Source organism: Lutra lutra, chromosome 8 (assembly GCF_902655055.1).
Source record: "Lutra lutra chromosome 8, mLutLut1.2, whole genome shotgun sequence".
Taxonomy (NCBI): Eukaryota; Metazoa; Chordata; class Mammalia; order Carnivora; family Mustelidae; genus Lutra; species Lutra lutra.
This window is the reverse complement of record NC_062285.1, coordinates 84,749,590-84,777,332: the sequence shown is the minus strand read 5'-3', so window position 1 is coordinate 84,777,332 and position 27,743 is coordinate 84,749,590. Positions and strand designations below refer to the sequence as shown.

Here is a 27,743-nt window from a genome sequence, read left to right as displayed (position 1 = left end):
AAAACATGGCAGATAGGGTATTTGCAAAATGATTTACTTCACCATTTAAATAATAAAAGACAATGAACATGCAATACTTACTCTTTTATCCCACTTCATGAAACTCGTTATTGGGATAACTGGAATTCTAGTTGCTGTCTTGGATCGTTAGGATAAAATAATACCCTTGAAATGATCATAATGTAAACTTGCAAATTTAAGTACTACTAATATACTTCTTACTCTGTCTCTGTCTTTGTCTCTCTCTCACTCTCTGAACTTAAAATGAGGAATAATGAAGTCTATTTATTTTTTAAATGCACAGAAAGGAGGTCACTGTGGTTGTATCTTGACTCCGATTTGTCTGGACCAATCTCAGGTGTGGGGTATTCAGCCTCAAAAATTACCAAATTATGCTCTTGTAGCATTTGGTAGAATCCCTGCTAGTTGAAGATTGACTGATACCTCACATTAATGTCTGTCAACTAAAGAATAAGTAGCTATAAATGTTTGCTGTCAGTGAAAGCAGGTTAAAAATTGAGGTGAGTATGAGAATAAGTTTGCACACTTCAAAGGAGGTATAAGAGTAGTAACAGGACCTGAGTTGCATCAACTACCCATGGGAATGTTTCAAACGATTACAAATATACCTGTGTGAAAATTCTAAACATTCTATTGTTGTTCAGTAAATCCTAGTAGTCTTCTCAGCCATCTTGAGGTAGCTGAGCGGGTGGAAAGGAAACATTAGAACATCTTCAGGTGGATATCTGTTGTAAAAATTCTAGTCAATAAACTTTATTTTTGCTTCTCTTGAAATCTGTTGCTACAATTCAGATTTTAAATTAGGAAATGTATTCTTCTTAGTTATTTTTGAATCACTGGAGTCATATGCTCAGCATTCCCTCTCAAAGCACATGTGTTTACCTTGCTAGAAAGTTTAGCATATAAGACTTACTTTTCTTTATAATTCTTCATCCTTAAGAACTTCAATTCCGAGGCACCTGGGTGGCTCAGTGGGTTAAAGCCTCTGCCTTTGGCTCAGGTCATGATCCCAGGGTCCTGGGATGGAGTCCTGCATTGGGCTCTCTGCTCAGCAGGGAGCTGCTTCCCCCTCTCCCTCTGCCTGCCTCTCTGCCTACTTGTGATCTCTCTCTCTCTCGGTCAAATAAATAAATAAAATCTTTAAAAAAAAATGGTGATGGTGAATAGAAAATGAGGAAAGACTGGAATCAATATAAAACCAATAAAGCAAAGAGCCAAAGAGATAAGACTTTTAGAAAGTAGAGACTTGGGATAAAGGAAACCATGGGAGAGGACACACATATAGTCCCATATGATTTAGGTGGGGAAACTGAGATGTCTAAGACAGTTGATGGACTGTGTTTAGGCCTGAAATAACTCAACCAGGACAATCACTTTCTGTTCTAGAGGAGGGAGAGAGAAGAGAAATCTGACATAGGGAGTAAAGTCACTCTATCTCTAGGACTATACTAAGATACAGAAAGCAGTGTCTTCCAATTCTAAAATTAGAAACTTTAAATATTGGTGAGTACAAAAATGGTGAAAACGTCTGCTGTTATGTTATCCACAACAAAATTAAAACTTTGAGTATATTGTTGAAATAGAGATAGAATAGAACTTAAAATGAGTGTGGTCATCAAAGGAAAGTAAATTGAAATTGATTAAACAGTACTCATTAACATTAATTTAAGAAACATAAATGGGTATTTGGCAATTGGTAGGCCCTTTGCTTGGTGTATTTTCTTTTCTGTGGCATATTAGTAAATATAAACCTTCATGTATATTTTAAACATTTACAGACTTCCATTAGGATACCTGAGATCTTTCATCTTCTAACTCAGTTTTTCCCAAGGGTATATAGGCCTTCACTCCAAATTCTCCAATTCTGTGGTTGAGAAAGAATTGATACTACCAACTTAGAAGCGTCAGATATTCATGCGAAAATTAAGTGCTGACATATATTCATATACAGAAACACACACAAACATACAATTTTTTGTTTTCTATCTTGCTCTGGATTATCCAATGTTTTCTTCAATTAGTTCAGAAAGAGGAAAGCTGAGCATGCCAAAGCTGGCCCATATATGACACGTCCAAGTGAAGCTTTTAAAGTATGTTCCCTTTAATAGCAAAAACTATTCTGTTTAAGCCTTCTAAGATCATTCTATTTAGGCTAGAACCTGTTTGCTTAATCAGAAGATAAAGTCTTAAGTGGCCTTTAAAAAAAAAAAAAAGCCCGATTTTGTTTTGGTGGGGAGGAGGGGTAAAAGAAGACAGAGCTTAATTAACCAGACTGACAGGCTCCATAGATCTCTCAAGTGTTTAAATTAAGGATTGCAAGTTCTTGAAACTTGACAAGCCAGGCAGGATTGTCACCGCTGCTGTCTGAAGCAGAGGTAAGTACAGATTAGGCTTGTCCTATCTCTATCATAAGCATTTTGCTGGGATCTAAAAACTTCACACTGTGAACAGACTTGCAGATTTTCTTTATTACTGGAAAATTTGAGCAATAATTAAGGTCTCAAAATTTTCAAATAAAGATTGTTCATTTGTAATAAATATTTTTTCTTGGACGGAATGGCAGCATTACTGTATTAAATGTTTGCGCGCGTGCACACACACCCACCCACCCACCCACACACACACAGATGCATTCCTTTATTAAAGAGAAATAGTTATTTGTACCACATACTGGGGGCTCTCAGGTTTTGTGTATTCACATCAAAAACGACTGATGTGCATCGAATCACTGGCTATAGTGCTTAGGGGCTAGTGAATGTTAGTAGCTCCCACCCACCTGGTCAGAGCTTTCCTGTGGAATGAGATGGATCTTTTCAGTTATTTATTTTCTCCGTGTGCATATAGTCACAAATATAAATATATACATATGCTTGGAGCATGTTCCACTACATTCGACATCTGGCAGGTCTCCATTAGGAGACTTCTGATGTTTCCAATGAGTAATAAAATGGAATTACAAGAAGCGGGTGAGAATGGGGAGGAAATAATGCAAATGACGGCCCAGGAGACTCTTTCTTTGAATTTAGGTAAGTTTCAAGTGTGTATCTGCTGTAAAACATCAAATCCTGATCTTTAACCAACTCCTGTTTATATGCTGATTTCTGGAAGATCAAAGGCATTTGGATATTAGAAATACACCTTTCAGATATTTGCGTGTTGATACCTCCTTGCAGAGAAAGCTTTTCTCATGCTTACATAAAACAATGGCCTAACCATATTAAATATTTTGAGGCGTTTGCAGAATGGGCATGCACTATATTCCCAAAAAGGAAAAAAAAAAGTATTTATTTTCTAGAGGAAAAAAATGTTTTGGCTCTCTCTGTCACCTGGCTGAAGAATAAAAAAATAAATAAATAAAAAGAGGAAAGGAAGAGGGAAAAAAAAGTTACTGTGTGCAGTTAATATCGAACAGCAGCCATCTCCAGATGATCCCTGCTGCATCCAATTTCTGCCAAAATGCTTTCTGTTAAACCTCCATCAAACAGACACACGGCGCACAAAAGAAAACCTCATCACCAAGGGAAACTAATCCACCGGTGCGCAATGTAAGCCTGTCAACTTTTTATTATAAGAAGTCATCACTCATTTCAGTGAAGATTAAAAGTATGACTAAATTGAGAAAATCCTCTTAGCCATTTGGAATTTTAATAGAGGAGAAAAGGGGGTGAGTAAAATTTAGACTCTGTGTGTGTGTGTGTGCATGCATGTGTGTGTGTGTGTGTGTGTGTGTGTGTGAGGCTGGGTGCATATATATAAATGGACACACAGTATCTACATGCCTATGTGTGCATGCACGTGCATACCAACATTTGTCTATGCACGTTATTTGGGTGAATATTGTAATTATGTACATAACTTCAGCCCCCTCAAAAGGAAAAGCGACTGAAATTCATACATAAACATGTAGCCTTGTAGTAGGTTTTCTCAGTTACCACAGACAAACAGTCTCTGATTCAGAGGAACTTAAGAGATAAGAATGGAAAATGAGTCCTCACAGCTTTAATTACATCGCCACTGGCAACAAGGTGTTACAGTGGCAGAATGACAATTGCTTTTACTCAGAGTATAGATTCAGGGTCAATATGCTATTTCATCCTAGTACACCCGAGCAGATGAGCACCATGTTGTTTCTGTATTGGCCTTGCAATACTTGATTCCTGCAGGAAAAGTTAGTCTGATGTGCAATTAGAATTACAGGAGATACATGCATCCATAGTTAACGGGAGCTAGGTTTTGTAGATTATATTGAATGTGGTGCGTTTCATTTAAGCTGTCACTGAAAATGTGGGTAATCTTTTACATTTAAAGACCAGAACCATCTTGCCTTTCCAAAGATTTTACCTGTGTTTAAGCACAAGTATTTCTCCAGTGTGAAGTTTGAAAATGATCAGCTGTCATCCCTGAAGTCCTAAGTTACCTTGTTAAAATTCACACAGAGCACTTTTTTTGTGTGTGTGTAACTCCTCCCATGCCTCGGTGAACTCTTTCCCCCTCTCTTCACAGCAGAGTAATAAGGTTACACAAGTCATTTGGTTATGAACTCCACATAAGTCCTGATCACTGGAGAACAAACAAGTAAGTCTCATCACTTGCCGAGCAGGAAAACTACAACTGTCTCTTACCTTTCTGGAGTTACACAGGCACCAACGGGCAGTGAAGTGAGTTGATATTCTTTCTGCAAATCACTAAAGACCTTGTACGACCAGGAAACCTGCCTCTTAGAGCATAGCAGAGCAGTGATGCTGACACCTTTGGGAGAGGATGGGGAAACTCGTCAGCAATTTCAGCGTCTTCTGGCCTTTTGATTAAAGTCTTTCCACACCCACCCCCACGCCCAAACTAACTAAACCCCTTTGCTAGTGGTAGACAACCACTGAACTGTTTCTGCTTCGAGAGCCTACTTTCCTTTCCATAACCTTCCCTTCTATCCAATGAAAAGCAACTGTGGCCTTTTACTAAGTAAATGAGCAAATATTTTCCCAGTGTTCACCAGGTTAGATCCCCATTTAATTAAACTGGCTCATTATGTCCCTATCTGATTAGCAGAGTAGAATCAATTATTCAATGCACAAACATGGCTGCAGGAGCTAGAGGTGTATACAGAGCTGTTCATTTAATTCCAAGGACACTAATTAGGTACAAAGCAAGCAATAACTTTAACAATTGCAGGCACAAGCATACATGCAGTACAGGACAAGGGAAAAAAAAAAAAAGGCCTTCATTTTCTTAATAAGCTGGATTCTCTTCCCCCTAACAGGGTCAAGAAAAAACAGAAAGCGAGAGAGGATGAAATGTAGATCAAGAAAGCCAAGCATCCAGGAAATAACCCTTGGGATTTGCATATGTAATGGTGTGCTGCTACTTTTGTACTTTATAATCAAACAGTAGGCAATTATCCAAATTATTGACAGCAGATTTCTCATTTCAACTGCAAATTAAGGCCATTAATAAAGCTTTCTAATGCAAAAGTGACTAATTAACTAATGGAATGGAACTCTGAAGCTGTGATATCAAAACCAGTCCACCACATATTGTGGAAACACAAGGGAACTAATTAGTTTAATTATCAAAACAGCTAATTAAAATTACACAGTTGCCTAATTAGTTCTTTGCGTTTTTTCTCTGGTTTAATTGACAGGATGGAGTTAAATAGGTAACCGGTCTCAAAGAGGGAAAGGGAAAAAACCAGGAATAGCTTCTGCTGAATATTTTAGCTGATGTTATCTCATTCATGTGGCAGACCAGTAACAGGAAAATAAATGACTCTCATCCTTTTGGTAAGCAACTCCAAATTTTCCAGACATAAATCTGCCCTCAGAGTAAGCTATCTAAAAAGATTTTCATGAAGTTAAAGGGCTGGGACGTCTTGATGCCTCCAAAAGGTCAGGGCGAACACATATTTTGGAGGAGGACAGCATGTGGTTTTTCTTCAGGAAGTTAATTTTTCACTTAGTTTAATTTATACTGTACTGTATGTGTGGTTCCCTAATCACTGCCAAGGGACATGTAAAAATGGCTTAGATAGCAGAGTCCCTTCTACGCCCGAGTGCTGAAAGCTAGTGAGTGCTGGTGGTAGCAGTGACTGAATCTGAGATGAAAAACAGGTGCCTCTCCACAAGGTCTGAGAACTTTCTTAAGCGAATTACTTGATTCTGAGAAATAACAACAACAACAACAACAACAACAACAACAACAACAACAACAACAACAGTCTTATTCACCGGGTCTCAAGGATCTTTCTTCCCACTCTGCAGAGGAAATGCAGCCCAACCAGGCTTTCCCTATCATTTCAGCACTTTTGGTGCTGGTCAGCACCCACAAATCCAAAACCTGGGTTGCCCTGTTCCTAGAACTATTAGAATCATGGAACTTTTTAACTGGAAAAGAGCTAAAGAAACCATAGAGTTTCTTCTCCTAAGTATAAATGAATTGAATAAAAATGTGTCATGCATTCTGATGTCTTCAGGGGATATATATCAGTTACTGGCCATGTGTGGAAAGTATTTCAAAATGATATTTTAAAATATAGCATCGCTCTGATAGCTTTCTCAATGAAAAGCAAATGGGCAAATAAGGTGATCACTGTTGTTAATGATTTTTGCTGGGCTTTTATTATTCAATATGTGGGCCATGTTTTCAATATTATAAATAAACTTTTTGTGACTGTTTTCTGCCCAAATGACAGCTTTGTATCTACTATTATCAAAATTTGGGGGGTAGTTTGGCTTAAAAAGTGAGGGATACTTAAGTGAGTGGGGTCTTCTTGTTCCTGCCTTTTGTGGTTTCACTTTTTTTCCTTTTGTATATTAACAATTTGTGTCCAACTAAAAATTATATAATTAAAATAGTATACTATATTTATATAAAATAATATGTGTAGCTATATATATATAATGAAATATAAAATAAAATGAGTATTCATAAATCTATCCTACAGCTTAAGAGCTAAAACATGACAGATATCTTTGAAGTTATCTATGTTCCATTTGGAATGCATTCCCCTGCTCTACCCCAGCTAGTTCAACACTACTCTGAGTTTTGCATTTATCATTCTTTTAGCACATATATGTACCATTAAAATATATTATTTAGTTTTGCTTAATTATATAAACAGAACATAATTAAGTCAACAGTCATTGGGGGCTTGCTTTTATCATCTAACATAACTTCCCTAAGACTCATCTATATAGCTGCATAGCAATTTAATGCATTTACTTTCTCCTATATAATATTCCTGTGTATGAATAAACTTTATTTATCTATTCCTTTGTTGATCACTTGGAAAGCAATCTGGCATTATTCTAAAGCTGAGAATGCACATATTCTAAAACCTAGCAATTTCTCTTCTGAGAAAACACTCTTATACATATATGTTAAGATATGTATAAAACATATTTTTAGTAAAATGGTTATGAGTTTTCTTAATTAGATTATTAATTATAATTAATCTTCACTCCTTACATACTACTGTTGAAACCAACAGGATCAACAGTATGAACAAGAGGGTAAAGAGGGGTTGTAGAGATGCCCTGCAGATGAAAAGGTTATTTGTTCAATGTTATCTAAATTATTTGCATTCAACATTCAATAAATATTTCTGAGTACTCCCATGTATCATGCACTTTTCCATTCATAGGGGATGTAGCACTGAATAAAATTGAGGAAGTGGCTGCTATCATGAGGCCTTATTTTGTTGTGGAATATAGACACTGAACAAAAATAAATAGTATGATATTAAGTAGTGGTAGTAGTACAGGTAAATACAGAGCCAAGTAAAAGCATAAAAAACAATGTGGCTTCTAGTTTAGATGGTATGGCCAAAGGATGTCTCTCTACCTCACTGAAGGTAAGAAAGAGGTCTTGCATGTATCTCAGGGAAGAATATTCTTGGCAGAACCACAAAGACTATAAGGTGGTATTATTTTTATTGGTTTAGAAAAGCAGTAAAGATGTCACTGTAGGTGAAATGGAATTGCTAAACCAAAGAAAGCTCAGATAATGTTGGAGAGTTAGACCAAGGCAAGCTCACATAGGGATTTATATCATTTCGTCCAGGTGTCATTGATGTCCTATAGTCTATAGTCCTATAGTCTAGATGTGAATGAAAGGGAACTATTTGATATTTTTATGCAGGAGAGTTAGTTAAATGATACACATTATTTATGATGTTTAGAAACATCATACTGGATAATAAATGGAAAAGCCTGTAGCAGGGGAAAAACAGAAGCAGGAAAACCTCTTGGATGGGAGTGATGGTCATTTAGATGAGAGAGGAAGGTGTCTCAGTTTAGGTGGCAGCAAGAGAGCTGGTAAGAAATGATTAGCTGGAGAATAGATTTTAAAATGGAGTCAGAAGGATTTGTTGATAGATTGCTTGTAAATGTGTAAGAGGGAGAAGCCAATAATGACTTCAATGTTTTTGGCTGGAGCATATAAGTTAAAGATGATGTCATGCATAGAGATAGAAAATTATGAAGTAGGGGAAGGCTTAAGTAAAAAAATCAAATGTTTGGTTTGGGGCATGTTATGTATGAGATATTTGTTAGATATCCAAGTGGAGTTGACATGCCAAGTAAATACTAGGTAAATTAGTCTGGAGTTCAAGGTAGAGCTCGGGGATGGAGATAAGAATCTGCATTTGGAAGTCAACGATAGGGGTGATATTTAAAGTAATGGAATATGATATGATCATCTAAGTCCTTAGCATAGACAAAGAAGAAAAAAGAAGATGAGAGCTGATGTGGCTGATTGATTGCATTAAAGGCCCTATATCTATTTCCTTCCCTTTACCCATTCTCTTTGCCATGTAATTGGGCTATCACATCCTTACTCTGGGCCTAAAACTCTCTTTGGCCTATGGGATGATGACGGTTGTGATAGAAGCAGAAGCTTGAGAAAGTACTTGTACATTTCCGCTCTGCTATTACATTCTACCCTTACCATGAGAAGATATGCCCAGATACCTCTTGTCCCAGCAGGAGTATGGGAGATACAGGGTCAACCCAAGGTGCATGAGTAAGCCTAGCTAAATGCATTATAGATCAGATGAACCTCACAGACAAATGAAGTGTCTAAGTGTTTATTGTTGGCTGACATTGAATTTTAGGGTTGTATTTTATGAGCATTATCATAACAATATATAACCAATACAATATTTAGAGGTTTGGATAAGAAGGTAAGAGTCACAAAGGATAGTGAAGAAACCATCAATGGAAAAAATAGGATAAATGGTATCAAGAAATGCAAGAGATGGAAATGTTTCAATAAGGAGAAGTAATCAACTATGACAAATGCAGTGAGAGTTCATGTAAAATGGAAACTAAAAACTTATCAGCACATTTGGCAAAATGATTTTATGAATATCTTTGATGAGAGTGGTAGGAAGAAAAGTCCAATTTAAGAAAGTTCTAGGGGGAATGGTAGATGAGCAAGTTGAGGTAAATTTAAATTAGAGAGTCTGTTTTAAAGGGTAATGGATAAATGGGGTTATGGTTGGAAGGGAACGTGACTTAGAAGAGAGGTTTTATTTATAGATGGGCTATATTACAGATCACTTGTACATGGATAGGAAGATTTAGTTCATTGGGGAGATAAAACAGATAATACAGGAGAAAAAAGAAATAATCAGAGTAGTGAAGACTTTTAGTAGGTAGGTTGGGATAAGGTCTGGTGTACAAAAGGTGGAGTGTCCCTTAGATAGGAAAATGGGCAATTCTTTCATAGCTATAGGCATGAAGGCAAAAATATAGAGAGGACTTAGATAAAGAGAGGCTAGTCAGCTTGCCAGATGTAAGGATGAAGTTTTCTTCTGAGGGTTTATTTTATTTTTTTAATTAATGAATGAAGAATTAAAACTATGACCTGGAGGGAGAAAGAGGAGTATGGCAGACAGAATTCTAAGATGATTCCTTATGACCGTTACTCATATCATATGCTCCCCTCTGAGTATGGGTGGGACTCATGAAGAAACACCACTCCTGTGATTATATTGTTTATTGTTATATGAAAAGAGAGAGATTATCCTGAGTGGACCTGACCTAATGAGGTTAGCTCTGTTTAAAAAAAAAAAAATTGTCTCAGAACAGAAAATCAGAGTTTTATACCTGGCTGGCCTCAAAGAAAGCAAACAACCATTTTGTTAACTGCCCTATGGGGCACTTGGCAAGGAACTGTGGGTGGCTTCTAGGAGCTGAGAGTGGTCCCTGGCCAACAACTGGCACTAAAATGGGGACCTCCATGCTACAATTGCAGAAGTGAATTCTGTTAACATCCAGCAAGTTTGGAAGATGCCCTTGGGAGAGAGTTGCAGCCCGGCCTAATATCTTGTTATCAGTCTGGCGAGACTCTGAGCGGGGCATCCAGCCAAACCCATCTGAACTTTTAATTACAAAACAGTGATATTATAACTTAATGTTGCTTTAAGTCACTAAGTCCGTGGTCCATACGCTCTCAGACGTTGGGATGCAAAGAAAAGGGCATCTCAGAGAACGAAGAGTGAACTGACTACAGAATATAGAATGGTTATGAGACAGAATGGAGAACTCATTTGAGGCAGTAATAAATTTAAAGTAGGACTTGTCAGAATTAGAACCTTGGATAAAGGCAAAGACTGGTTTAGGTGTTAGATTTAACTCAGATAGTGGATGGGCCAGTTAAATATGTGGAAGGAGAAAGGGGCAAGGGAAAGAAAATTATATGCAGAAGAATGATCTTTATGTTAGGGCAAGTTACGCAAACAGGCAGAGTAGGGGAGTCGGGGAGTGAGGACAAGAAGAGGGTAACACAGGGAAAACTCAAGTCCAATGCACTGGATGTCTCAGTTGGATTAAAGATCTGAAGAAGGGGATACTTGTCAAAGTAGTCAAAGCAAGCTGAAAAGGAGTCTGCAATTATAAATTGGCCCTTAGATTTTATTTGGATTAGGGACCTTGCCCATCCTTGTATCACTTAGCAGCGTCCTGAGTTTTGACCAAACTATGCACTAAGCTGACCTCTTTTCTCCTGAGTCTCCCATGTTTGAATGCTATTCCATCATTTATGAGTCTCTTCCCCAACTTTTGGGGATGCATTTCTCTGAGATTCACCCTCTTCTCAAACATGAAGTCTTCTTGCAGAAAAGGCTTGATTATTAGTCACAGTACCTTACTGGGATATTAGCAATCCAAATATTCTCCCCAATTTCGCATAAAGCCTTTGTCTTTGGTTTGAAAAAAAAAAAAATTCAGTCTCAGATATTTAGAGTAAGAAGATATTTTGTTGTTGTTTCTGAAAACCACAGCACTTTCTGCCTCCTCTAAAACAGACCTGCAAAGTAGGGGTTATGGGCTAAATAATCTGTTTATTTACAGAAAATAATGTGTTCTGTAAATAATTTTTTTATTACAGTCACACCCATTTGTTTACCTATTGTCTGAGTGTGCTTTTGTACAACAATGGCAGAGTTGAGTAGTCCCAATGAAGACTGTACAGCACACAAAATCTAAAATATTTACAAACTGTCTTTTTCAGGAAAACTTGCTGACCCCTGCCCTAATATCACCTTGTTCATGCCCTTTGGGTTTCATTATTCCTCCTCACCTCTATGTTATAAATGCTTAGAAATGGAGGAATAGGAGTTGGAAAGATTAAAAAAAAAAAAAGAGAGAGATAAAGATGTAGTATAGAAGTACTAAATGTTTTTGCCTATAGCCCTGGAAAAGGGGAGGGAATCTAAAGCAAAGTATATATGAACAAATGAACAATCATACTCTTGCCTTTATGCTTTTTGTTTTGTGAGAAGAGAAGGAATTGAACTTTCTCAAGAAAGAGTAGTGTAATCGCAACACTCTGGTATGTTCTGGCATGTCTTTATGATGAAGAATACCGCTAAAGTTTGTTAACCCTTTGTGTCAGAGAGACAGAATTTGGGTTTTTTTTGAAATTTACTCTTCCGTGGTGACTCAGTGAGTCATAGAATATACTTCTGTATTTCTAACTGATAGATTTAATTTTTTTCTGTATCCATTGGACCCTGGGTCTGGATCAAGATGAGCTAATATTGTTTCCTATGACAAGAATATAAACACTAGAGAGACACTTTCCTTAAGCTGGCCTGAGACCAGCCCGATACAATGCAGAAAAACTTCAAAGTCATATCACAGAAAATTACAATGACCATCATCTTTTCTAAAATAAATCAAGAGGGGCACCTTGGTGGCTCAGTCGGTTCAGCATCTGCCTGGGGCTCAGGTCCTGATCCTGGGGTCCTGGGATTGAGTCCCTGCTCAGTGGGGAACTTGCTTCTCCCTCTCTCTCTCCAGCTCCCCCTGCTTGTACACTCTCACTCTCTCAATAAAATAAAATAAAATAAAATAAAATATAGAGATGTATAGTTGTTGTTAACATTACTCTGGTTTTCTAAGTCAGTCTTAGAGGTTTTTCAGTATTGTACTAGTATCTTCAGAGAAATACTTTTTTTAGTTTTTGATGATCAACTCCATTGGTTTTTGTTTCCTTAGATGTTTACTTTTCATTTTATGAATTTTTGATCTGAGTCCTTATGATTTTCTTTCTTCAACTTTGGGTTTACTGTGCTATCTCTTTGAATTTTAATTCAAATTTGAATTTGAATTTATTGCATTGAGTATTTTGTTGAGTTTACATAGCAGATGGTCAATTTTTGTGAATGTTCTATGTATGCCTGCAAAGAATATATAGCCTTTTTTCCTTGAGGACAGTGTAAAAAAACCTAACAGTTTTGATTACATATAAATTGTGGCTTGAAACCTAATCATTATATTTATATTATTTTAATGATTCTTTTCAATTTTTTTTGATGTTTGAAGTCTACAGTTACTTAACTTTCTCAATACTCTATTCCCCAATAATGTAAAATACTCAAATGTTTTAACTCCAATATTCCTCCCTTCCATCTTCTATGTTTTTTGTCTGGCACTTCAGTTTCATCTTATTTTCTGAACTCCACAAAACTAACTTCTGTTTTACAGTCAAATGTAGAAGCTTCTGTTATCTTCTATAGTCTCTTACTCTGTGACAGCTGGGAATCTTCTGTGCTTTCTCTCTGTGTCTCTCTCTTTTTCATTTGTTCTCACATTAAGTCAAAATTACTCTGATTTCATTTCTTCATTTCTGTTAAATACATGTCTTTTTCCCCACTGTCACTGCTCTTTCCTCCAAACCAGGGAAGTCTACCATTATCTTATTCTGGACCACAGTTGAGTTTCCTACTTGGTCTTCCTGCATCCAGTCTTGCTCTTTTCTCCCCACTCTACCCACACTGCAGCCAGAGTGGGATTTCACATCAAAACATGATTTCTTGCAGAGATTCCCTTTTTTTTTTTTTTTTTTTTAGAAAAATCTAAATTCCTTGACGTGGCATAACATGAAGTTAGCTCTACTTCCACAGCCTAGTTTCTACCCACTTCTTCTCTTAGTAGTCTTTGGCTGACTTAACTATAATTGCTTTTTAAAAATTTTCTGTCTTTCTTGGTAGACACTAAAATCTGTGATGGCAGGAATAAAATCTCTAGTGCTTGTCATATAAAACCACTTAATAAATATTTGGTTAATTAATACTGAATGGATTTTTGAAAGCATGAAATTATTAAACAAAAGTGTTAAATTCTGGTAATATGCTTATATTGGAAAACTTCTGATGAGAAGTGCATTGGGAATTACCCAAAAGGGGGATTTGATATGAGTTTATCTTACATCCTCCAAAGGGGAAATATGGAGACTTTATGAGCCAACAAGGTGGCCAAGTAATCCTGAAATTTAGATAATGACAGTAAATAGAGAACACAGCATATTTTCTACAGTGAAACAATTGGCAAGACTGAGAGTTATAGAAAAAGATTGTAGACGAAATGAAATTGAAAATTGAAATTGTAGGCGACTCTTTTCTCTAAAACTCAAGGAATGTTTGATCTTGAGATAAATCACTTCATCTCTTGATGTCTCAATTTAACTATTGAGTATATAATGAATGATTATTCTTAACTACTGCATGGGGTATTGTGAGACTTAATTTGCTAATGTTTATAGAGTGCTTCAGATTGTCTGATTAAAAGTATGAAGTATCATCATTATACTATAAAAGAGCATGTGAAATTTTATTTTAATTTCATAAATATGAAATTACACCTTTCTACTTTCACTTAAAATGGTCTGAAATTCATACACATAGATTGGTGCATGTTTGAATCTAAGTCTCTAGGCAGTTACGTTAACTGTTCTTACAACTATCTTTAGGCTTCATCTGCATTTCTATTATTCAGAAAGTTCACAAAACTTTGACAGAAATAGATGTGAAAGGGCACAACTCCTTTTTTTGTTGTTGATTTATTGCCCAAATAAGTTGAGATTACTGTATTATGATTATTTTTTCTTTCTTTTCAACCTTTCATTTTTTTGGTGAATGCTTCCCTCATTGTTAAATATGATTAGTTTTCTATATATGGCAATTTTCTCCTCACATTATTAAATATCCTCTCAAGTACAATTTTGTGCCCAATGAGTGGAAGTCTACAGGTTCAATTATTTCTTTCTGAGACACTTTCTGGTGCTCCATGCTCTAGCTTCTTTCTATCTAGGTGCTTGCCATCCATGGCTGCTGCAGATCTTAAGAATTCAGTGTGACACTCCTCTGGTGCTTCCCTTATTTTCTGAATGTATTATTTTAAACCTCTTGGTTTTCTGCTGTTCCTCTAGAATCTTTCTTGGAAATGTGTATGGGAGGTGAAAATTTGGTAATATTGCCTGCAGAATGTATGTATGTATGTATGTATGTATGTATGTATGTATTCATTTTAGAGAGAGAGAGAGTGAGTTGGGAGCAAGGAGAGGGACAGAGTGGGAGGGAAGAGGGATAGAGGGGGAGGGAGAGGCAGAGAATCCCAAGAGGACTCCATGACAGGTGCAGAGCCCAGCTTGGGGCTTAATCTCACCACCCTGAGATCGACCTGAGCTGAAACAAAGAGCTGGACGCTTAACTGACTGAGCCACCCAGGTGCCCTCAAACTGTCATTATTTTATTTAAAAACATAGTTGATAGTTTAAATACAAAATTCCTGCAGGAAGTATTCTTCACTCAAAATGTTACAGAATTTCTCCATTTTCCTTTAGTTTCAGTGTTGCCATTTTTACTTCTGATTTTTCTATTCTATATATATATTATATATATATGTATATATATAATATATATATATATATATATATATAAATACTTATATATTTTTCTTGCCAAGTTTAGGATCTTCTTTTTACCCTTAGTGTTATGTAATTGCATGATGAAACATATTAGTAATCTTTTTTTCATTTATTGTACTTGGGACTCATAACTGCTTCTATATTCATATTCTATATTCTATATTCAACATGTTAGGATATCATATATTATGTAACCACTGAAAAAGAGTATCAGAGTGAATAAGGAAAATAATGTTTTACTATAATTATGAAAATGAAAAACTCCTAAAAAGGCTGTGGGACTCCCTAAGACCTCCAGACCACAGTTTAACTGCTGCTGTATGTACAAACCCACACACACATGTGCATACACACAAAACCTTTTCTAGTATTATCTTGTTGTTGGGTTTTTTTGTCTTGTTTTATATTTTTTCTCCAGAATTTCTTTTTTCTCATCTTATTTGTTTCATTTGTTTTGGTCTTTCTTTTCTATGCTAGAGGCTTTCTCAAACATCTGATAACATTTGACTGACAGTCCACAGTTAAGTATAATATACTGAAATCCTGATTGGACACTATGATTGGGGAAAGAATTTTCTACTAATGAGTTCATCCTAGGGAAATGGCTTTCAATCCTATTAGAAGTAATGACCACTATTTTTTAAAGCAAATAATTTATAAAGCTCCACTTACTATTCTGAAATGAGAAGCATAGTAGTACAACCTACCCTATCAATGCATATAACTTCACCAAAAGTAATATAATGTCATAACTACAAAGTAAAAAGGAAATAGAAAATATTTAATAATTATATGCATTTCAATGCATATATGCATTTTATGCAAAATTATATGCATTTCAATGTGTAAACCATCAGACATGGCTACTCTACACTTACTGTGGACATAATGAGGTAATTATATGCTTGTACTTACTTGGAGAATCTCTAAAGGGGACAGCTGTGAATACAAACTGATACAGTTGTGCTGCTGAGTAGCACTGATATTGTCAATATCATGAGCGGCACTGGTCTTGGTGATGTGGTCTTATGAAATGATGAAAAATTCTTGACTGAACTCCAAACCAAACAATATGCCATCTACCTTCAATTTATAATTGCATCCCTGAAATACGGTCTTTGTTAAGGTTATGTCAAAATACATTGTGTTTATATGTAAAAAAAGTGTTGTTTTGTAAAAAACGTAGTTAGGCGCTAGATTCACATAGCTTTAAAAACTTTTTCTTTTTCCTATTTGATTGTCTACTACCATATCAGAAAGTCTTTAGGGATGTGGGTTAATTCTCCACTGTGAGGGAGTTTCATACATGAGAAGATGTCTGGAATCTGACTCTTACACATTAAATTCCAGTAGTGCTCTCCCAATCACTGCAACAACCTATAAATTTGCAACCCACTATTCCAAGAATCCCTGCTCTGCCATAGTCATAGCAAGAGCCTGAATTTTGCATGGAGAACCTTAAAGGCTGATTAAACCATCAGTTGCTCACTTTGTTTATAAATCAGACCTTCACCCTCTGAGACTTCTTTGTGTGGCCCTAAAATTCTCTGGCTCGGAGTCTTCCGTGAGAGTGGGCTGGCTGGCTGGGTTGAAGGCTAAAGTTTGAGAAGGTTGGATTGCTGAGAGTGGTCAGGATTTACCTAAATGCCCAAGGGCTTATTACAGAAACTCTTAGCCATCTCTGGTTACATGCCCAGTGGCTCCTGCCTTTTGTTACAATAGGTGCTTTGCAGTGTCCTCCAGGGAAAACGGGCTTCTTTCTCCTCACTCACCTTTCTTCTTCTTCTTCTTCTTTTTAATATTGTAATTTTATTTTTCTCAGTGTTCCAAGAGTCATTGTTTATGCACCACACCCAGTGCTCCATGCAATACGTGCCTTCCATAATACCCACCACCAGGCTCACCCAACCTCCCACCCCCACCCCTCCCCAAACCCTCAGTTTGCTTCTCAGAGTCCACAGTCTCTCATGGTTTGTCTCCCCCTCCAATTTCCCCCAACTCACTTCTCCTCTCCTTCTCCCAATGTCCTCCCAGTCATTCCTTATGCTCCACAAGTAAGTGAAACCATATGATAATTGGCTCTCTCTGCAGCATAATCTCCTCCAGTCCTGTCCGTGTTGACCCAAAACAAAGAGGCAACTCACAGAATGGGAGAAGACATTCGCAAATGACACTACAGACAAAGGGCTGATATCCAAGATCTATAAAGAACTCCTCACTCTCCTTTCAATAGGCATAATAGTCTTAGCTTCCTCTGGTCTTTTTGGCCAGTTAGCTGTCCTCCATTTATTTTCATTTTTAAAAATTTGTTGACCTCTCTTATCTGCTGTTGCCTTTTCCCTGGGTCTCCTCCTTGAAGCTGTAAAGATTTTTATTGCCTTTCACTTTTGGAAAATAATAAAGTTTAAGAAATAGCATTTACTCAACAATATTGAATTGGAAGTCCCTATTTTAATTTTGTAATTAGAAAAATCAATATTGTTTAAGGCATGACCAACACAAAGGATTTATGAAAAGGAAAGCCTAAGAGATTTCTAAACTATTACTTGCATTCTCTCAATTTTAACATCACAAATCTGTATGTCTGGACCACATCATCACAATCTCTGTTCTATTAGAATTGCCTTTCTAACAGAACTATGCCTTAACATTACTATTTAAGTTTTCACACACGGCTGATAAAAGACAACAGCCCTCTGTGGAATGCCTCTGCATTGTCATAAAAAGTGTTATCATGGCACTAATTTATTACATTGAATGTTGTCTCCTCATTTTTAGATTTTTATTTATTTATTTCCACTCAGGGACCAAAAAAACTTTGTACTGGTACTAAAATTTCCCTTGTTTTTGTTTTTTTTTTTTTGTTCTGGAGAAAGAACATTTAAATATTATAGAACTTAGTTTCTATATTTCACTTTAATCAGGATATTTTGAAATGGGTGGGGTATTTCTCTGACCTTTACCCTTTATGTTTTATGAACTGTCTTTTATCTTTTTCCATACATTTGGTAAATTAAAGGTATTCCATCTTCAGAAGTAGGAGGTAATTCAAACAAATCAATAAAAATAATAAATAAGTAAAATTCTGAAATTGTGTGCAATGTTAAGAGACAAGTATATAAGATGAATTTAGCGTAAACATAAAACAAAATTTAAAAATTAAAAAATTAAAAATAAAGCAAAAATAAAATTATTTTATTTATATTATTATGATATAATTGCACACAAATGGGATATAATTAATTCTACTGATACTTAGGAATATTGCTATTGCTAATTGCTATTTGTTAAGGGTCTCATCTTCTATTATCTCCTTTCACTTCTCTAAATCTCTCTGCTTACATTAGGAATGAAGTAGCTGTAGTAAGTTGTGACCTCAGCAGCTTCCTCCACTTCCTCAGGCCCAGCCTTTGTTCTCTCTGTCTCTGGCTATTGCTCCCTATTTCAGCCATCTGGACAATTTGTGAAATCAGTGGGGAGGTAAGTATACTTTATCATATGACTCTCATGAAAAATAAAAGAATTAGGCATTTTTTACACATACACTGAAAAAAATGGAAAAAAAAATCCAGTCAAATTTAAGAAGAAAATAACAGAGAGGCATAAAGGCTTTGCTGATCTTGAAACCAGTAGAAGTTTGGGATAGTACAAATGTTCTTCCAGTTAATGGAAGAGCTTTGGCCAAAAAAGTTATTATCTCTTTAATTCCTTTGTATCTGATCTAGAAAGAAACAAAATATGAAATTATATACATATTACATACATATATCTTTATCTAAAATCAAGAAAATGTGCTACCTTTATGGTGTACTTCATTATAGTAATGATATACCTTGCTGTTTCATAGGACTTTATTATTTTTTATTTACATGATACAATAGAGGTTAGAATAACATTCTAAATATTAGTCAACAAGTTATTTGGCCTATGTTATGTCAAAAAATGAAGAATGTGGGGGAGGAGTCAAGATGGCAGAGAAGTAGCAGGCTGAGACTACTTCAGGTAGCAGGAGATCAGCTAAATAGCTTATCTAAAGATTGCAAACACCTACAAATCCAACGGGAGATCGAAGAAAAGAAGAACAGCAACTCTAGAAACAGAAAATCAACCACTTTCTGCAAGGTAGGACTGGCGGAGAAGTGAATCCAAAGCGACGGGAAGATAGACCGTGGGGGGAGGGGCCGGCTCCCGGCGAGCGGCGGAGCAACGGAGCACAAAATCGGGACCTTTAAAAGTCTGTTCCGCTGAGGGACATCGTTCCAGAGGCTTAACCGGGGTGAAGCCCACGCGGGGTCAGCGTAGCCTCAGGTCCCGCAGGGTCACAGAAGGATCGGGGGTGTCTGAGTGTCGCAGAGCTCACAGGTATTAGAACGGGGAAGCCGGCTACAGAGACAGAGCCGAGGAGTGACTCTAAGCTCGGGGTTACCTTGAACTGGTCACAGGCTTGGTCAGCTCAGAGCGCGGCTGGAGGCCAGGGTGGCGGGAGTCATTGGGCGCTGTTCTCTGGGGCGCAAAGAGGAGTGGGGCCCCGGGCTCTCTGCTCCTCCGGGCCGGAGACCGGGAGGCTGCCATCTTCATTCCCTCCCTCCAGGACTCTACGGAAAGTGCTCAGGGAACAAAAGCTCCCGAAAGCAAACCTGAGCGGATTACTCAGCCCGGCCCCGGGTAAGGGTGGTGCAACTCCGCCTGGGGCAAAGACGCTTGAGAATCACTACAACAGGCCCCTTGCCCAGAAGATCAGCAAGAAACCCAGCCAGGACCAAGTTCACCTACCAAGGAGTGTAGTTTCAATACCAAGGAGAGCAGCGGAATTCCAGAGGAGGAGAAAGCAAAGCACGGAATGCATGGCTTTCTCCCCATGATTCTTTAGCCTTGCAGTTAAATTAATTTTTTTTTCTTTTCTTTTTCAAAATTTTTTTTTCTTCTTCTGCTAAATTTTTTTAAACTTTTACCCTTTTCTTTTTTAACATTTTTTAACTAGTTTATCTAATATATATATATATTTTTTTTTTTCCTTTTTATACTTTTTCTTTATTGGTTTTCTTTTTTTTAATTTTTTTTTCTTTCTTTCTGAACCTCTTTTTATCCCCTTTCTCCCTCCCATGATTTGGGATCTCTTCTGATTTGGCTAAAGCATATTTTCCTGGGGTTGTTGCCACCCTTTAGTATTTTACTTGCTCCTTCCTATACTCTTATCTGGACAAAATGACAAGGTGGAAAAATTCACCACAAAAAAAAAAAAAAAAAGAAAAAGAGGCAGTACCAAAGGCTAGGGACCTAATCAATACAGACATTGGTAATATGTCAGATCCAGAGTTCAGAATGACGATTCTCAAGGTTCTAGCCGGGCTCGAAAAAGGCATGGAAGATATTAGAGAAACCCTCTCGGGAGACATAAAAGCCCTTTCTGGAGAAATAAAAGAACTAAAATCTAACCAAGTTGAAATAAAAAAAGCTATTAATGAGGAGCAAACAAAAATGGAGGCTCTGACGGCTAGGATAAATGAGGCAGAAGAAAGAATTAGCGATATAGAGGACCAAATGACAGAGAATAAAGAAGCTGAGCAAAAGAGGGACAAACAGCTACTGGATCACGAGGGGAGAATTCGAGAGATAAGTGACACCATAAGATGAAACAACATTAGAATAATTGGGATTCCAGAAGAAGAGGAAACAGAGAGGGGAGCAGAAGGTATATTGGAGAGAATTATTGGAGAGAATTTCCCCAATATGGCAAAGGGAACAAGCATCAAAATTCAGGAGGTTCAGAGAACCCCCCTCAAGATCAATAAGAATAGGTCCACACCCCGTCACCTAATAGTAAAATTTACAAGTCTTAGTGACAAAGAGAAGATCCTGAAAGCAGCCCGGGAAAAGAAGTCTGTAACGTACAATGGTAAAAATATTAGATTGACAGCAGACTTATCCACAGAGACCTGGCAGGCCAGAAAGAGCTGGCATGATATATTCAGAGTACTAAACGAGAAAAACATGCAGCCAAGAATACTATATCCAGCTAGGCTATCATTGAAAATAGAAGGAGAGATTAAAAGCTTCCAGGACAAACAAAAACTGAAAGAATTTTCAAATACCAAACCAGCTATACAGGAAATATTGAAAGGGGTCCTCTAAGCAAAGAGAGACCCTCAAAGTAGTAGATCAGAAAGAAACAGAGACAATATACAATAACAGTCACCTTACAGGCAATACAATGGCACTAAATTCATATCTCTCAATACTTACCCTGAATGTTAATGGGCTAAATGCCCCAATCAAAAGACACAGGGTACCAGAATGGATAAAAGAACAAAACCCATCTATATGTTGCCTACATGAAACTCATCTTAAACCCGAAGACACCTCCAGATTTAAAGTGAGGGGGTGGAAAAGAATTTACCATGCTAATGGACATCAGAAGAAAGCAGGAGTGGCAATCCTTATGTCAGATCAATTAGATTTTAAGCCAAAGACTACAATAAGAGATGAGGAAGGACACTATATCATACTCAAAGGAACTATCCAACAAGAAGATCTAACAATTTTAAATATCTATGCCCCTAACGTGGGAGCATCCAACTATATAAAACAATTAATAACAAAATCAAAGAAACATATCAACAATAATACACTAATAGTAGGGGATTTTAACACTCCCCTCACTGAAATGGACAGATCATCCAAGCAAAAGATCAACAAGGAAATAAAGGCCTTAAATGACACACTGGACCAGATGGACATCACAGATATATTCAGAACATTTCATCCCAAAGCAACAGAATACACATTCTTCTCTAGTGCACATGGAACATTCTCCAGAATAGATCACATTCTTGGTCCTAAATCAGGTCTCAACCGTTATCAAAAGATTGGAATCATTCCCTGCATATTTTCAGACCACAATGCTCTGAAGCTAGAACACAATCACAAGAGGAAATTTGGAAAGAACCCAAATACATGGAGACTAAACAGCATCCTTCTAAAGAATGAATGGGTCAACCAGGAAATTAAAGAAGAATTGAAAAAATTCATGGAAACAAATGATAATGAAAACACAACGGTTCAAAATCTGTGGGACACAACAAAGGCAGTCCTGAGAGGAAAATATATAGCAGTACAAGCCTTTCTCAAGAAACAAGAAAGGTCTTGGGTACACAACCTAACCCTACACCTAAAGGAGCTGGAGAAAGAACAAGAAAGAAACTCTAAACCCAGCAGGAGAAGAGAAATCATAAAGATCAGAGCAGAAATCAATGAAATAGAAACCAAAAAAAAAAAAAAAGAACAAATCAACAAAACTAGGAGCTGGTTCTTTGAAAGAATTAATAATACTGATAAACCCCTGGCCAGACTTATCAAAAAGAAAAGAGAGAGGACCCAAATAAATAAAATCATGAATGAAAGAGGAGAGATCACAATGAACACCAAAGAAATACAGACAATTATAAGAAAATACTATGAGCAACTCTACGCCAACAAATTTGACAATCTGGAAGAAATAGATGCATTCCTAGAGACATATAAACTACCACAACTGAACCAGGAAGAAATAGAAAGCCTCAACAGGCCCATAACCAGTAAGGAGATTGAAACAGTCATCAAAAATCTCCAAACAAACAAAAGCCCAGGGCCAGATGGCTTCCCGGGGGAATTCTACCAAACATTTAAAGAAGAACTAATTCCTATTCTCCTGAAACTGTTCCAAAAAATAGAAATGGAAGGAAAACTTCCAAACTCATTTTATGAGGCCAGCATCACCTTGATCCCAAAACCAGACAAGGATCCCATCAAAAAAGAGAACTACAGACCAATATCCTTGATGAACACAGATGCAAAAATTCTCGCCAAAATACTAGCCAATAGGATTCAACAGTACATTAAAAGGATTATTCACCACGACCAAGTGGGATTTATTCCAGGGCTGCAAGGTTGGTTCAACATCCGCAAATCAATCAATGTGATACAACACATTAATAAAAGAAAGAACAAGAACCATATGAAACTCTCCATAGATGCTGAGAAATCATTTGACAAAGTACAGCATCCCTTCCTGATCAAAACTCTTCAAAGTGTAGGGATAGAGGGCACATACCTCAATATTATCAAAGCCATCTATGAAAAACCCACTGCAAATATCATTCTCAATGGAGAAAAACTGAAAGCTTTTCCGCTAAGGTCAGGAACATGGCAGGGATGTCCGTTATCACCACTGCTATTCAACATAGTACTAGAAGTCCTAGCCTCAGCAATCAGACAACAAAAGGAAATTAAAGGCATCCAAATCGGCAAAGAAGAAGTCAAACTATCACTCTTTGCAGATGATATGATACTATATGTGGAAAATCCAAAAGACTCCACTCCAAAACTGCTAGAACTTGTACAGGAATTCAGTCAAGTGTCAGGATATAAAATCAATGTAGAGAAATCAGTTGCATTTCTCTACACCAACAACAAGACAGAAGAAAGAGAAATTAAGGAGTCCATCCCATTTACAATTGCACCCAAAACTATAAGATACCTAGGAATAAACCTAACCAAAGAGACTAAGAATCTATACACAGAAAACTATAAAGTACTCATGAAAGAAATTGAGGAAGACACAAAGAAATGGAAAAATGTTCCATGCTCCTGTTGTGGAAGAATAAATATTGTGAAAATGTCTATGCTACCTAAAGCAATCTACACATTTAATGCAATTCCTATCAAAGTACCATCCATTTTTTTCAAAGAAATGGAACAAATAATCCTAAAATTTATATGGAACCAGAAAAGACCTCGAATAGCCAAAGGAATATTGAAAAAGAAAGCCAAAGTTGGTGGCATCACAATTCCGGACTTCAAGCTCTATTACAAAGCTGTCATCATCAAGACAGCATGGTACTGGCACAAAAACAGACACATAGATCAATGGAACAGAATAGAGAGCCCAGAAATGGACCCTCAACTCTATGGTCAACTCATCTTCGACAAAGCAGGAAAGAATGTCCAATGGAACAAAGACAGCCTCTTCAATAAATGGTGTTGGGAAAATTGGACAGCCACATGCAGAAAAATGAAATTGGATCATTTCCTTACACCACACACGAAAATAGACTCAAAATGGATGAAGGATCTCAATGTGAGAAAGGAATCCATCAAAATCCTCGAGGAGAACACAGGCAGCAACCTCTTCGACCTCAGCCGCAGCAACATCTTCCTAGGATCATCGCCAAAGGCAAGGGAAGCAAGGGCAAAAATGAACTTTTGGGATTTTATCAAGATCAAAAAGCTTTTGCACAGCAAAGGAAACAGTGAACAAAACCAAAAGACAACTGACAGAATGGGAGAAGATATTTGCAAATGACATATCAGATAAAGGGCTAGTGTCCAAAATCTATAAAGAACTTAGCAAACTCACACCCAAAGAACAAAGAATCCAATCAAGAATTGGGCAGAAGACATGAACAGACATTTCTGCAAAGAAGACATCCAGATGGCCAACAGACACATTGAAAAGTGCTCCACATCACTCGGCATCAGGGAAATACAAATCAAAACCATGAGATATCACCTCACACCAGTCAGAATGGCTAAAATTAACAAGTCAGGAAATGACAGATGCTGGCGAGGACGCGGAGAAAGGGGAACCCTCCTACACTGTTGGTGGGAATGCAAGCTGGTGCAACCACTCTGGAAAACAGCATGGAGGTTCCTCAAAATGTTGAAAATAGAACTACCCTATGACCCAGCAATTGCACTGCTGGGTATTTACCCTAAAGATACAAACGTAGTGATCCGAAGGGGCACGTGCACCCGAATGTTTATAGCAGCAATGTCTACAATAGCCAAACTATGGAAAGAACCTAGATGTCCATCAAGAGACGAATGGATAAAGAAGATGTGGTATATATACACAATGGAATACTATGCAGCCATCAAAAGAAATGAAATCTTGCCATTTGCGACGACGTGGATGGAACTAGAGGGTATCATGCTTAGCGAAATAAGTCAGTTGGAGAAAGACAACTATCATATGATCTTCCTGATATGAGGGAGAGGAGATGCAACATGGGGGGTTATGGGGTAGGAGAAGAGTAAATGAAACAAGATGGAATTGGGAGGGAGACAAACCATAAGTGACTCTTAATCTCACAAAACAAACTGAGGGTTGATGGGGGGAGGGGGTTTGGGAGGGGGGTGGGATTATGGACACTGGGGAGGGTATGTGCTATGGTGAGTGCTGTGAAGTGTGTAAACCTGGTGATTCACAGACCTGTACCCCTGGGGATAAAAATATATTATATGTTTATAAAAAACAAAATTAATTAAAAAAAATAAAGGATCAAAGGATCATGGGAAAAAAAATGAAGAATGTAATGCTTTCATCAAGTTGACTACAATTATAAAAGGAAACCGACAACTCAAAAGCAAAAGCAAAACAAAAAAAAACTAAAAAAATGGGCAGAGAATCTGAATTGACATTTTTTTCAAAGAAGACATACAGATGACCAACAGATACATTCTCTATATAATTTTTTAAAGATTTATTTATTTATTTTATTGGGGAGAGGGGCAGAGGAAGGGAAAGTCTTAAGCAGGTTCTGTGCTCAGCAGAACTCAGACACAGGGCTTGATTCCACAAGCATAAGATCATGACCAGAGCAGGAACCCAGAGTCAGTTGTCCAACAGACTGTGCCACCCAGGTACCCCAGAATGCTCTACATGTTTAATCATTGGGAAAATGCAATCAAAACCACAATAAGATATCATCTTACATGTATGAGAATGGCTCTTGCCAAAAAGACTAGAAATAACACATGTTGCCAAAAATGTAGAAAAAAGGAAACACTAGTGTCCTATTGGTGGGAAAGTATATTGGTACAACCACAATAGAAATTATCACAGAGGCTTCTCAAAAAATTAAAAGTAGAACTACCTTATGATCCAGGAATTCCACTTCTGAGTATGTGTTTGAAGAAAATAAAAATACTGCGGTGCCTGGGTGGCTTGTTGGTTAAGCTTCTACCTTCAGCTCAGGTCCTGATCCCAGGGTCCTGGAATGAGCCCCATGTTAGGCTCTCTGCTCAGAAGGGAGTGTGTTTCTCCCTCCCCTCTGCTTGTGCTCTCTCTCTCAAATAAACAAATAAAATCTTAAAAAAAAAAATACTAACTCAAAAAGCTACATGTATCCCCATGTTCATTGCAGCATTATTTGCAACAGCTAAGATTCATATAAAATCTTTTTTCATTCATAAATGTATGGATAAAGAAATTGTGGCATTTATGCATAATGGAATATTACTTGGCTAAAAAAGAATGAAATCTTGCTATTTGTGACAACATGGATGGAACTTGAGGGTATCATGCTAAGTGAAATTACTTAGAGAAAGACAAATACTGCATAATTTCACATAGATGTAAAATCTAAATAAAAACAAAAATTAAAAACAATAAACAAAACAAAAAAAATAAAGTCATAATACAGAGAACATATTGATGTTTACAAGAGGGAGGGATGGAAGAAATGGGTGAACTGTTTTAGTTTAGTTTTGTTTTACTTAAATACGCTGAATTTTAAAATCTTATAGCTATGTGAAAACACTCATCTGAAAACATAAAAACTATTACTTAAAAAATTTGCCAGAATAAAATCTTGCTTAATTGTGACTCCAGAATACTTACCCCCAAAACACTGACATGAATGATTTATAATTTAAAAATTTTAGTGAACTTTAAAAAATATTTAGCACCATACTACTTTATTTGAAAGCTAAATGTCTGTGTTAGTTCTACATAGCAAAGCTAATTTAAATTGTTATTTTTTTGTGTCATCTAGGGAAATGCATTAAAGAAAAAAGTCTCCAAAGATTCTTGCATTTATTAAAGGGACATTTAAAGGATGTCAAAGGATGATGAGACCATCATACAGTATCCAATATAAAAAGGCAAAGTTGAATTTTTTCCTCATTATTATAAGGGAATATTATGCTGGAATTATGCAAAATCTTTCTAGTTCAGCAAACTACTAATTTTATATAGGGTTTTAGGGAGTTCAGGGATTGGCAGATGTTCGAAAGCATGAATGGGTTGTCATCTGTAAATGTATGGTTACTTGGGTGTGACTACTGTTGTTTGGTTGGTCCTCAGAGGTGTATTAATTGGGGAAAATTTATTCCTAATTGGCTACTTCAAAAATAAGGACACTGTTGGTAGGCTTGCTTTTAAAGTGTGTTTAATAAAGTAAGTTATTTATTGATTGAATGAAATTAAACATAGTTCTGATAGCTTCTTATTACCATGGCTAAAGAATATTAGTCTTTTTCTAGGAGTGTGGAAACTTTTAAAACTCTTAATCGTTATTTTTTTCTTCACTCAGTCAAAGCAGCAAGATATCATTAAGAATTGTCCAGACTTTCACCTCTGTTGTTGATTGTTCTTGAAGATGGGATTTCATTTGTGAAGACCTGATTTTCAGTTTGTGTCAACTGACAAAATTTCTTTTTTTCCTTTTTTTTTCATTGAATCACTTATCGAAACA

General features: G+C 36.8%; 1 long non-coding RNA gene across 4 annotated transcripts in view; it reads left to right on the top strand.

The window, feature by feature from the left end:
- The window catches only part of LOC125107469 (uncharacterized), a 37,053-nt gene extending 9,903 nt beyond the window's left edge, over positions 1-27,150 (top strand). The window contains exons 2-6 of one of the 4 annotated variants that reach the window (XR_007129567.1): positions 4,525-4,596; positions 5,279-5,371; positions 5,660-5,798; positions 18,576-18,708; positions 27,042-27,150. This is a non-coding gene — a long non-coding RNA (uncharacterized LOC125107469). Of the gene's footprint in view, positions 1-4,524; positions 4,680-5,278; positions 5,372-5,659; positions 5,799-18,575; positions 18,709-27,041 lie in introns of all 4 variants that reach the window. The other 3 variants (XR_007129568.1, XR_007129566.1, XR_007129569.1) reach the window with 3 other exon arrangements.
- Positions 27,151-27,743: the final 593 nt, after the last annotated feature.